The sequence below is a fragment of the Brachyistius frenatus genome, unplaced genomic scaffold, assembly GCF_029030835.1.
Source record: "Brachyistius frenatus isolate BFR_SWC_R1_liver_20210118 unplaced genomic scaffold, ASM2903083v1 Contig_69, whole genome shotgun sequence".
NCBI lineage: Eukaryota > Metazoa > Chordata > Actinopteri > Embiotocidae > Brachyistius > Brachyistius frenatus.
The window spans coordinates 540,639-554,771 of NW_027210668.1; positions in this window are offsets into that span (position 1 = coordinate 540,639).

The window sequence follows — 14,133 nt, forward strand, 5'->3', positions numbered from 1 at the left end:
GTGCCTTCATGCGCGGCTCGTACGCAACACTTTTGTCTCCACTCGTCTTGTTTTCGGTCAAGTGCGCCCTCTAATGTCAAAGTAGATATTAAGATAACGCGACACCATTCATTTAGACGCCATTACTTGGAATATCGATCGTGTTCAAAGGTAACCAACAAATGGGCAATTTGAAATGTCAGACGGCACGTAAACGCTGCGTCACCTTAAAACCAGTATCATCCCAGATCCAGTTAGACCTAAAAATGGGAATAATCGTCATCATCATCATCATCAATTGAAGACATAGTAACTAGCTACAACTAGCTAGAACAGTATCTGAAGTAGGCTGTGTTACTAATTAAAAGTACACACATATATATATATATATTATGTGGCCTAGTACACAAAGAAATACTGAAACACAATTAAGTGCATTAGACTGTTTATGTGACACAGTAAGTTGTAATGAAGTGCTGTAATTTGAAACCATGATTTCATTGAATTTCAGACGTCCACATTTAGAAACAGTAACATTTTTTAAATACATTTCACTAAAATTGCAGTTAAGTGTACTTATTGGACACCATGAGTATATTAAAAGTGCACTATATAACGTCAATTTAAATATATAGGCTACCTAAAAAGTTTACTTAAATGTGTGGTTTCATTAGCTTATATTATGTGCTAAATGGAACATAAGGTCCGAACAACAAACAATATTTCCTTTTCATCATAAAACAATAAGGCACAACTTTTAAAGTCAATCATCAGAGCACACTGAAAGCTTGACCGTGAAGTACAGAAAGGAAACTCAAAAGCTGCTTCAGAAACCTCCATTCAACTCCTTGTACTGGTTGTCCTGTCTCCAGTCTGTGTCAAAAAATGTATAAAAGAATTTAAACACAACTACGTCAGGCTGTGTAATCATAACAGGAAATGAGCTAATAATGTACAACAGTACTAAAAGATCATCATGTTATGTGAACACATTTTGGATTAAAACATTACTGAGGTTTGATACAAAGTAAATGCAGTTTGAATAATAGTCTTGTGTTTTTGCAGCTCCCTGAACCTGCTTTTTTGGCAGGAGATGCTGAGTTACGTGGCAGTTGAGTGAACTGTGTCCTTTAGACTGCTGGAAATGATTTAGATCATGTCACAAAAATTATAAATGTTATTTTAGACCAGTAGAGGGCGAACTCGTGTTTTATACTTGACATAACAACATCAGAAGTCCCTCTCAGCATCAAGGTTTAAGATAATACAATACTATTTCTATCTTTTCCTCCCTTTGCGCACCAAATGTGGTTATTTTTATTCATTATTCAGTAACATATAGATTTACATGTAATAAAAATCACATTTAACTGCTCATCAGAATAGCCATACTGATCTTTCACTGGGTTACAGTTGGAAATTACATTCAAGCAGATTAATTGACACAATATTAACATCCTTTTTTAACACAAAGACTCACTGCACCTTCTTTAGAAAACCACTGAGCAGGTACGCTTTGCCTATTAAAAGCAATTTCTGTGTCACAGTTCTGTAAAAGTTGGGTCATGAAATCCCTTTTGCCAAGTCCCACAGCTAATGAAAGAGGATTCGGATGGAGGATGGATTCAGGTTAGTATTACAGAAAATCTCCTTGTGTTAAAAGTTAAAGCTGCAGAGGACGATGACACGTCTGGAACGTCCAGCTGCAGCGCCTTTTGCAAAAAGGAAATCTTCGGTGTTCTGAATGATGAAAACATATCCAACGTGTTGCATGTTATATCGTCCTGTGCTTCTGAAACACTGATGCACTTTTCTGTTTGAAATCATCGAACACTGACGTGACTCACCCACACGCCCCTTCGTGTAACATAGTGATACCTCTAGCCCTGATGATGCACTGAGGATACAGATGGAGGCCGGACTCAGACTAGAGCTGTTTTTCTCTTTCTGACAGCATGACATTCTGCTGAAAGTCTTCACGGTTGAGAGCTGACATGGTCTCTGAGGATTGTATTTGAATCATTTCTCATGCAAACACACTGAAACAGTTGCCTTATCTACACCAGCTGTTGTTATGATGATCATTTTTAGGGTTAGAGATGAGCAAATTGTGGTCGTTGGAATAAACTTTCCGTGAGTTCAGATCAACTCTATTTGAGTGCAAATGTGAGACCGTCGAACACACTCTTAAGCAGAGTGAAAGTAACCCTTTTCTAGATAGATAGATAGATAGATAGATAGATAGATAGATAGATAGATAGATAGATAGATAGATAGATAGATAGATAGATAGATAGATAGATAGATAGATAGATAGATAGATAGATAGATAGATAGATAGATAGATAGATAGATAGATAGATAGATAGATAGATAGATAGATAGATAGATAGATAGATAGATAGATAGATAGATAGATAGATAGATAGATAGATAGATAGATAGATAGATAGATAGATAGATAGATAGATAGATAGATAGATAGATAGATAGATAGATAGATAGATAGATAGATAGATAGATAGATAGATAGATAGATAGATAGATAGATAGATAGATAGATAGATAGATAGATAGATAGATAGATAGATAGATAGATAGATAGATAGATAGATAGATAGATAGATAGATAGATAGATAGATAGATAGATAGATAGATAGATAGATAGATAGATAGATAGATAGATAGATAGATAGATAGATAGATAGATAGATAGATAGATAGATAGATAGATAGATAGATAGTTACTTTATTAATCCCCAAGGGGACATTTTTTTTTATTAACAATCAACACTTAGAAGTACAGTATGTATTATTTGATACTGATGGAGTTGAAATTTCATCACACTGTAAAGGTTTGACATCGAAATGAATATCATACAACAACAAATGTATCATTTAAGAAATATATGCAGTGTGCAACATTTAATGCGGCATGAATATATAGCATGTGTGACAAGTTACAAGTCAAGTAATGACCTATATATATATATATATTTATATATATTACATTCTTTGCACACTTATGGTTGCCCATTTTATGTATTATTACGTCTTCATTGAAATGTTCCAAAAGTGCATGTTTTAACCAAAGGAAATATAATTTCTGCCCATCACTTATTTACTTTGGTTGCTTTACAAACAAATGACTAATGCATGCTGGGAAATGCTAATACAGCAACAGAGCTGAACAGTAAACACCAAGTATAGAGTTGATTCATACAACACCCAGCAAATGAACACCAAAATATTACTCCACCAAAGAGTATCACTGAACACAAGCTGCAGAATAACTTCGAAAATAAACTCCCAAAATCAAACTGCTTCACACTGTTTTGTTTAACTCCAGAGGATTGCTTACATTCATAAGAACAGTCACCACTCTTAACAGGAAACGGTTGGCTAAAGGCTGAAAAAAACTCTAAACAGACATCTGCTGAGAGTTTAGAGCCGCTTTGTCTTGATTAAAGGCAGAGGAGGAAGGACCAGTTTGATATTCAAATGGGTGTTTTTGTGTGATGAAAGCAATGTGTTACTTCAAGAAAAGGAGTTTAAGACCACAAGCAGGATTATGAATATTATAACCAGTCTGTTAACGTTGAGTTATGTCTCTTTCAGACATAGACCTACCCTTCCTTTACCACACGTCAGATACATGTGCACAAAATGGTTTGCAGTTGTACACTAATACACAACTTTACATTGTAACACAGATCCACACACTTTAGACAAACATTTGTAAAGTTATCACTTTTATAACTCACAACTGCTGCGTAGACAAAACAAACAATTTGTGCTCTCGGAAATGTTGTTAATCCATCAACAGTGTCAAATATCCAACCATCCTAAAACAAAGATTTTCACATCAAATTTCGAATTTATCTGCAAAACCTGCCACATGTTAATCTACTAATTTACGAGAGCAAAATGGATCATTTATATGTATCAATTCATGTATCTGTGTTTAAGTCCGGATCAAAATAAAGTGTCAATAAGGGTCACTTAAGTTCAGGGTGTAAGTTGGTGTAAAGGGCTCTGTGTGTCTGACACCGTCAGAGGTTACAAGGTTAAGCTGCTATCACGTTGCTCGTTGAGTCTGCTTAAAACAAAGCCTGAATGGAGACTGATTCAAGCAGGGGCCTCTATTCTCCAGACCTCCCCACACCCTATCAAACAGGGGTCGATGCAAATCAGCCTAGTGTTGCACATTGTGCTCCCTTATGACTCCTGACCCTTTCCATTAATATCAATGACATCCTTACAATAAATCAGTGTTTTTCCTCCGGCATTTAAAATGAAGCTGTGTGAATTTAAATAAACGATTCCTGTGAATGAGGAGTTTCCGTGTTCGTAGGCTGGAATGGAAACCTTTATATTTTTACAGCTACAACCATAGTCACACTTAGTGACGTCAAAAGGTTTTCATCTACTTGACACATTCTTTGCTGTAAGAAAGTCAGTTCCTGCTGGTGATGAATGTGTTGCGCAACAAGTGTGAATAATCCACATCTAACTAATAACCCACATGAAGGAAGATCTAAAGGGAGAGCATCTTCTAAACTTCCATTAATAACTAAATGTATGATCTCACATTAAAAAAGATTAATTAGCCACAACCAGTCAAATATCTCAAGCAGTTATAACCAATTCATAGTCAAAATGAAATCAAACTAACTTTACAGTTCACACATTTTTGCATCTTTCAGCTTATTGTTTTGTTTTTTTTATGCCCAGAAATGAATTGTTTTGCTTCACTCTTGTAGTATAATTTTTTTACTCAAGCAACCTTTAGTGAAAAAGTGCTGATGAAACTTGAACATGATGGAGCATAATAACAGCGAGAGAACTCAATGTTCAGTCACCAATAAAGAGCTGAAACAGAGTGAATATCGAACTTACATTCACTCTTGTGACCAGACACATAAACTTGTTGCTCTGTTTCATTGAGATCAAAATCGAGCTAAAAGACATTTCCTAGACTCATCGTTTGCCCGAGAAGATCACGCAGGTCATCATTTTGTTCCACCAAGTAGGCAAAGCAGGCTTGAACTCATTTATTTATTTGCATTAAATATCTCCCAATGATAAACTGTTTGTAACAGTATTGAAAACTGGAAATGATGCGAGGAAGGTATTTCCAATGTTAATCTCAAATGTTGGCCATGAAGCGAAACCCTTTTTAAGTAAAAGAGAATATATGTAGTCTGATTTATATAGGGAGGGACAACTGGTGGAGCCCGAGGAGCTCCGCCTCCAGAAGTGCTGCAAAACAGAAAAACTGGCAACCACACTCATATTTCCTGGTCCTGCTTAAAGGTGAGACATTATTAAAAGGAAATATTTGATGGCCTTCAAGAAATGTTCCACTATATATTTCCAAAAATCCAAAAGTAACCGTCGTAGATGAACTTCTAGAGGATGTTGAGGGATGAGCCGATCCCATCAGCTACCAACCCTGTTAGTGGTTGTCATAAAGCCCATATTGTAATTAGGTGGCTGAAACCTGAACCTCCATCATACAACAACATTAGAAGAAAGTGAGCTGTATGAGACAACAAGGTGGAGCACTATTTATTCTATTTCATGCTGTTTGAAACTATCCACACTCTTTCTCGTATGTGCCTCTTTGTAATGTAACGCTTCATGTTGTATTTAAAACTGAATCAATGCCAGGCCAGCTGGTATCTGGATAATCTGTGAAACTGCTTTAAAATGGCTGATGTGGAAATAAAACAAGTCCAACTTCCATGTCTTTCAATGTTTTTACAGCTTTCTACAAGAGCAGCACCGACAGAGCGTCTTTCAAGAGCCTCAGCTGTAACATTTCCACTGCAGGAAAGATTTGGGAAATGAGTAATAGCCACTTCTGCATAAATTCGACTCAGCCTGGAAAGACCAATTATCCTCTAATGCATGTGGACACCCACAATTGTCTTTCATCAAAACCACCATTTTTCATCAGAACATGAACCAGCGAAACCAGCAGAGCAAAAGAAGCGGCCTCATTGTTCTTTCTCTCAGTCTTTGAGAGACCCTTTTTTGAGGCTCATGACACACCACCTCTGATAAAGATGGAGGAAGGACTCACAGGGGCGAAAATCAGCTGCACCACTAGTCTTGTAAATGTCTCCTGTATCACCTCCTTTGTGTGAACATGGAGGACATACAAGGGAAGCAACCGCAGATGTGAAAGAACATGGTCTTAAGAAATATGGGAGTCAGCTGGCAGGACACCAGATGGATGCACACACACACACACACACACACACACACACACACACACACACACACACACACACACACACACACACACACACACACACACACACACCACCCCCTGCTCCTAGAAGGGGCCTGCTCCTAGAAGGGGCCTCGTCTCCACGGTGACTGAAGACAAAAAAAGAGGCCCTGGCACAGCTGGTCTGTAGCAACCAAGAGAGAGAGAGAGAGAGAGAGAGAGAGAGAGAGAGAGAGAGAGAGAGAGAGAGAGAGAGAGAGAAAGAGAGAGAGAGAGAGAGAGAGAGAGAGAGAGAGAGAGAGAGAGAGAGAGAGAGAGAGAGAGAGAGAGAGAGAGAGAGAGAGAGAGAGAGAGAGAGAGAGAGAGAGAGAGAGAGAGAGAGAGAGAGAGAGAGAGAGAGGGAGGGAGGGGGGAGGAAAAACCAGTGAATGAGTGTTCAGATGTAAACAGGGCCAAGGGTGAGGGCGAGAGAGAGAGAGAGAGAGAGAGAGAGAGAGAGGGAGGGTGAAAGAGGAGGAGGAGGAGAAGGGAGGAGGTATACACAAACTCCCAGAGAGCAGGAGGAGAAAGTGAACTGCAGGAGGGACAGTTGCAGTCACACAGAAAAAGGCTGCTGATCTGCTGAGAGTCAAATTACTTCCCAACATCCAGCTCTGGTCTGTCAGGCTGAACAGGAGCAGCCTAATTAGATGAAGAGCCTGAGAGCAGCAGCACCACAAACAACTTTAAGGGAAAAAAGAAGGAGAGAGGGAGAAGAGGGGGAGGGTGAAAACAAGAAGGAGGAGGAGAAGTCTGTGGGACAGTTTTATGAACTACAGTTTCTTTTCAGAGAAGATTTAACAAGTGGAAACAGGAGTTTCACTGCAGAGGTAAGAGCCTGTTTTCAGCAATAACTGTGTTTTAAGGCAGCTTTACACATTTTGGAGCTGGAAATCCATATTGCATGAAAAAAACAACAGGATTTCTACTTATTATTCCTGCTCATATTCAAATACTGAAGCACAGGAAGTAAAGAACAACAACTGTTCAGGTTTATTCAGGACTGAGCTCATTTAAAGGCACACAGACTTACTTATATCTCCAAAGGCCTGCCATGTGTCCTTCAGTAAGATTTGTGCTGCATGTTTTGGTCTGCGTGTTGTGCTGCTTATGAAACATGATGTGGGAGTGCAGCGGACAGACAAAGACAAGAGGACACTGAGACATAAAGAGGGTCCACAGCAAAGGTCACACATTCTTCTGACTAACTCTGGCAGGTGGTGGAGCTCTTCACTTCCCACGATCAGCCGGAGGAGCTCCTGGAAAACCAGACAAGATGTCTGATGCCAGAGACTGAAGATAGACACATATTCATACTGATGTCCACCTAGAGACTGAAGATAGACACATATTCATACTGATGTCCACCTAGAGACTGAAGATAGACACATATTCATACTGATGTCCACCTAGAGACTGAAGATAGACACATATTCATACTGATGTCCACCCAGAGACTGAAGATAGACACATATTCATACATACTGATGTCCACCTAGAGACTGAAGATAGACACATATTCATACATACTGATGTCCACCCAGAGACTGAAGATAGACACATATTCATACATACTGATGTCCACCCAGAGACTGAAGATAGACACATATTCATACATACTGATGTCCACCCAGAGACTGAAGATAGACACATATTCATACATACTGATGTCCATTTTCATACATACTGATGTAGAGACTTAAGATAGACACATATTCATACTGATGTCCACCCAGAGACTGAAGATAGACACATATTCATACATACTGATGTCCACCCAGAGACTGAAGATAGACACATATTCATACTGATGTCCACCTAGAGACTGAAGATAGACACATATGCATACATACTGATGTCCACCTAGAGACTGAAGATAGACACATATTCATACATACTGATGTCCACCCAGAGACTGAAGATAGACACATATTCATACATACTGATGTCCACCTAGAGACTGAAGATAGACACATATTCATACTGATGTCCACCTAGAGACTGAAGATAGACACATATTCATACATACTGATGTCCACCTAGAGACTGAAGATAGACACATATTCATACATACTGATGTCCACCCAGAGACTGAAGATAGACACATATTCATACATACTGATGTCCACCTAGAGACTGAAGATAGACACATATTCATACATACTGATGTCCACCTAGAGACTGAAGATAGACACATATTCATACATACTGATGTCCACCTAGAGACTGAAGATAGACACATATTCATACATACTGATGTCCACCCAGAGACTGAAGATAGACACATATTCATACATACTGATGTCCACCTAGAGACTGAAGATAGACACATATTCATACTGATGTCCACCCAGAGACTGAAGATAGACACATATTCATACTGATGTCCACCCAGAGACTGAAGATAGACACATATTCATACATACTGATGTCCACCTAGAGACTGAAGATAGACACATATTCATACTGATGTCCACCCAGAGACTGAAGATAGACACATATTCATACTGATGTCCTGAGTGAGCACAACTAGTGATATCAGGAGATCTGGTTCTTCCAGTAAGAACTGCAGTCTGATGTTTCTTCTCCATATCAGACAAAAAGAAAAGGGAAGAAAAGAAAAAAAAGAAAAGGATGAAACAAAACAAAATAAAGGTAAAGAAAAGAAAAGTAGTGTAATTTTCTTTCTCAGTTTGTTATATGATGTGAAATGTTCTGCACGAACGTTTGAAAATAAAATACTAAAAAATTTTTTACCAAAAAGCTATATAAAAGAAGATGAAGGCAGTAAAATAAATAAACACAAAAATAGGATTTGATCGTTAAATTTTGTTTTGAATAAAAAAATAAATTCTCGCTGAGTTTCTTGTCAACCGGTGAACGTTGTTTGACGACGTGTTGCCTAGCAACGCAGCAACAACAACTCTCAGGTACGGTGGCTACAGAAGTTCTTACATTTTAAAACGTTTACATGATAACTCGTTGTTTAGGTAACTGAAAAATTAGTATTTTTAATTTTCAATTACAAATATGATTCAGTTGGCAAAGTGGTGTAACGTTGATCAGTTTTATACCAGCAGAGATGAAGTGAACGCTAACGTTAGCTTAGCTAATGAGAGAGCGGCTTGAATGAGCTAAATTGATCTTCGCCTGTTTGTTCCGCTGCTGAATCTTCATCTTCATCATTTATGTGACATATTCTGTGGCTGAAGGAAAAGTTAGTCCAGTCAAGAGGGAAAATAAAAAACGTCCTGCAAAATATCTTCATTAACTGATTTTAATTTAAATATTAATCGCAGAAGGAGTCAAAACAGTGATGCACAATGTACCAGAGTCTGTAAATAACACAAACAAACTGTGTGGGAAGACTCTTTAATTAAATGTGTTCCTGTGTTCATCACTGGTGTCTCAGGACTGGTTGTCTTCAGTGTCCTCACCAGTACCGGCCTGGTGGACCTCACCCACACACAGCTGCTGCAGTGATGCTGACAGTCCTCCGTCTTCAAATGCCAGGCCTGAAATAGTTTGTCTTGTTTATAATTAAACTGAGCAGCATGGCTTCAAAAGTGTACCAAGCCTGGAGTTAGGGGACACACAGTCTGTCCACACAGTCTGTCCACACAGTCTGTCCACACACACACACACACACACACACACACACACACACACACACACACACACACACACACACACACACACACACACACACACACAGTCTGTCCACACAGTCACACACACACACACACACACACACACACACACACACACACACACACACACACACACACACACACACACACACACACACACACACACACAGTCTGTCCACACACACACACACACAGTCTGTCCACACAGTCTGTCCACACACACACACACACACACACAGTCTGTCCACACACACACACTGTCCACACACACACACACACACACACACACACACACACACACACACACACACACACACACACACACACACACAGTCTGTCCACACACACACACACAGTCTGTCCACACAGTCTGTCCACACACACACACACAGTCTGTCCACACACACACACACACACACACACACACACACACACACACACACACACACACACACACACACACACACACACACACACACACACACACACACACACACACACACACACACACACACACACACACACACACAGTCTGTCCACACAGTCTGTCCACACACACACACACACACACACACACACACACACACACACACACACACACACACAGTCTGTCCACACACACACAGTCTGTCCACACACACACACACACACACACACACACACACACACACACACACACACACACACACACACACACACACACACACACACACACACACACACACACACACACACACACAGTCTGTCCACACACACACACACACACACACAGTCTGTCACACACACACACACACACACACACACACACACACACACACACACACACACACACACACACACACAGTCTGTCCACACACACACCTACACGTACAGGAAGTAAATCGGAGGGCTAAATGGAGGTGCTGATCCATAATGAATGAGTACCTACAAAGCGCAGAGAGCATTTAGGGATCCTAGCAGGCTTGAGGGGTAATTGCAGGGTGGAAGTATAGAATCGCAGCAGTGAAGGGTGCAGCTGAAGATGAAAATAACTTTTTTTCATTTCTACATTCAGACCGTTTTTACACAAGACAGTGAAACACTCGTTCATCCCCGTTCATCTTGTGTTTTTCAAGTGTCGTAGGTTCTACGGAGGCCATTTTTGCATCTCGTCGGGCATCACCTGCATCTGAAAGTGAGCATGGAGGTAAAAGATCAGGCGATGCATATTCTTCACAAGGCGTGGACCAAACTTCAAAGTCTCCCTCAAGCAAATTCGCTGGAGCTGGGAGCTTTCTTTGTGCTCATCCTGTTTGTTGGTGAGTTTTGTCTGACGCATTAGTGACATTTCAAGGATCCTGAAAATGAGTTGTAAACAGGAGTCTTAGCTGCTCTTTGGAGACATTGTGTGTTCCTAAAGTTATCGCCGTTATCATGAGTTCACCTAACACACTCCCAACACCACCCTCAGCAACTTTTGACCAGGGATGACGTCAGTGGTGGAAGACGTATTCAGATTCTTTACTTGAGAAAAAGTCTTTCACAGATAAAAGTCCCAAAAGAAAAATCCCACGTAATTAAAAGTACAGAAGTCTTAGCAGCAAAATGTAGTTAAAGTGTTAAAGTTAAAGTCTTGTTTTGGTCCCTCTGACTGATATATTGTTTTATATATGACATCATTTGATAATTAATACTGAAGCATCAGTCTGTCAGCAGCATGTTCCTGTTGTAGCTGCTGCAGGTTGAACTTCTTCATATACAGATTTAAAACACAAAGTTATCAAACACATCTGAAGGCTCATCAGATGATTACTGAAGAAAAGTTCTGATCCACAAATAAGTTTTCAAGTTTTGGACTTTTTCCCAGGTGTCCCTCACTGCAGTTTGCAATTCGGGGCAGCATTGAATGTGGGCGGGGCCACACGTTTAACTCCACCCACATTGAACGCACTCTCCACGTTTTTCTCTCATCTTTGATTTTTGCTGAGATGTTGGATCATTTGAACATTTAATACAATAAAATATTTGAGACATTTAGAGGGAAAAGTCACTATTTGTTGGAGATGACAACAACTCAAGACGTCTGACTTGATTACACATTGCTGTTTGTAAGACATCAGATGATTGGAGATGGAAGGTTTAATCTTTGCTAATGTAATGAATTTAAAAGCTTGTTATTTTATCCATTATGTCAAATCTTTATCTGTGACGTTGCTTAAGCTGTCAAATAAATGTAGTGGAGTGAAAATATAAAGTGGAAAAACACAAGTATAATTTCCTCAAGACTGAACAGTACTGGAGTAAATGTATTTAGTTACTTTCCAGGATGACATCTTTGGTACCGTTTGTATTCCTGAGTTTGTTGGTAAATACACCTGCATCAGTTCTCTCTCTGACCACATGGGGGCAGCAAAACAAGCTGTAAACACAACACTGACATATTGTCGCCTTAAAAAGCTCATATGGCAAAAGTGTTTGCAGACATTTGCTCGTTTACACTAAGAGATGCAGAGCAACATTATTATTCAGTTATTATTAAGTCCCCCCCACCACCACCACCACCACCACCACACACACACACACACTTATGAGTAAAGTATACACAATGTCTTTTTAGCTGCTGAACGCCCTCCTGTTTTCACCTGGTAGTTAACATCCACCTGTCGTTCGGTGTACGAAGATGTGCTGTGTCGTAGTTTTATCAGAGCTTTTTTTGCTTCTGCTTCTTGCTGTTCCTGGAAACAAGGTGAGATGGGTGAGGGCAAACTAAAACATTACAGCTGCAGACCATACAACTAAAACAATGAGCTAAAAGATGCTAAAATGCTCCACAGAGCAGGTGGAACCTGTAGAGTTGTAATTGTCTGCAGCTTTCTCCCTTCAAGCATCCGATGTCATACAGACATTTGACCAGTTGTTTTTATGAACTGGCGCAGCTTTAAATACGATTCAAAACCCTGCGTCTTTGTTCTGCCCCCTGTCTCCTGTTTGTCCTCACAGCCACGTTCCTCTTCATGATCGTGCTGACCTGCGTCCACTGCTACTACTCCGGGAGGCCCAAATACCACGACCCCAGAGTCCGGCCTCTACAGACCATCTGAAGAGGAGACAGAGACCAGACTCCCCCAATAAACACAACCTCCATCCACATGATAGAAGGCCTTTAGTCGCTGTTTCACATCATTCTTTTCACACTAATTGATTTCTTTTGGGGGGATCAAGCGGACATCAAATGGCATTTAATCCAGGGAAGGATGGCGGCTCATTGCTGCGATATTTGCAGTATTGGGTTAAAGACGGGATCAGCATCCAGAGAGCCACGCCACTGGAATCCATATAAATCAGCAGAGGGACACGACTCATCAAGATTCACCACAAACCAGAACAAAGAACTCTGTGTGGCAGCGTTTCAAGGCTGATCGGTGCCTGAACGTGACAGAGACGCAGATACTACAAATCCATCTCGTTTTGTGTGCTGCTGACATTCATCAGGGATGTAAAAAAACAACATGGAGAACAGACATTCCTACATGTGAATGTGTTGTGGACTTTAAGCTTTTCAACGCAAACCTGCCTTTGTAAAAAAAAAAGACAGAGCGCCCTCTGCTGGCCCAGTGAAGACAACCTGTTTTTGTGCCAATGGAAAACTACAACTGTATTCTTGTTATGTTGTAAAACAGAGGTCACACAGTATTCTGTTGTGTGAAGCTGTATGCCGATGTGTTTTGTTGTGTTTACTTGTATAAATACATGTTCAATCATCTTATTTCAAAAAAGCAACTACTTGTGTCTCTTTATAGACTCCAAACCTGAGCCTGGATCTGAATCCCATCAGGGAATCATTTCACTATTGTTTGCACGCCTTATGATCACACTTCCCCTCTCCCTCCTGCAGTCAACATGTTGAGTTTAAACATTAACCAGGAGCTGTTGCTTTCGCTCTGCCGTGCCCACACAGAAGCAAATTACACCGTCACCTTGAAAATAAGACACAAGCCCATCCACTGTTTAGATTTACAGCAATGCCTCCGCTGTGCACAAAGTGATAGTAAACTGCCATGTTTGGGCTGTTTTAGATAGTTGCTGTACGTAGATCAGAACAGCAGCTGGACCTGATCTGTTCTCGCACACTACACTATATTCACAGCCTGTTTGGAGTCACTGAGCCGTGAGAGGATCATTTAGCAGGACATGGCCATGGAGAGGTGAGTTTTTCAACAGGAATGTGTCGGCTGACAAAAGGTCGT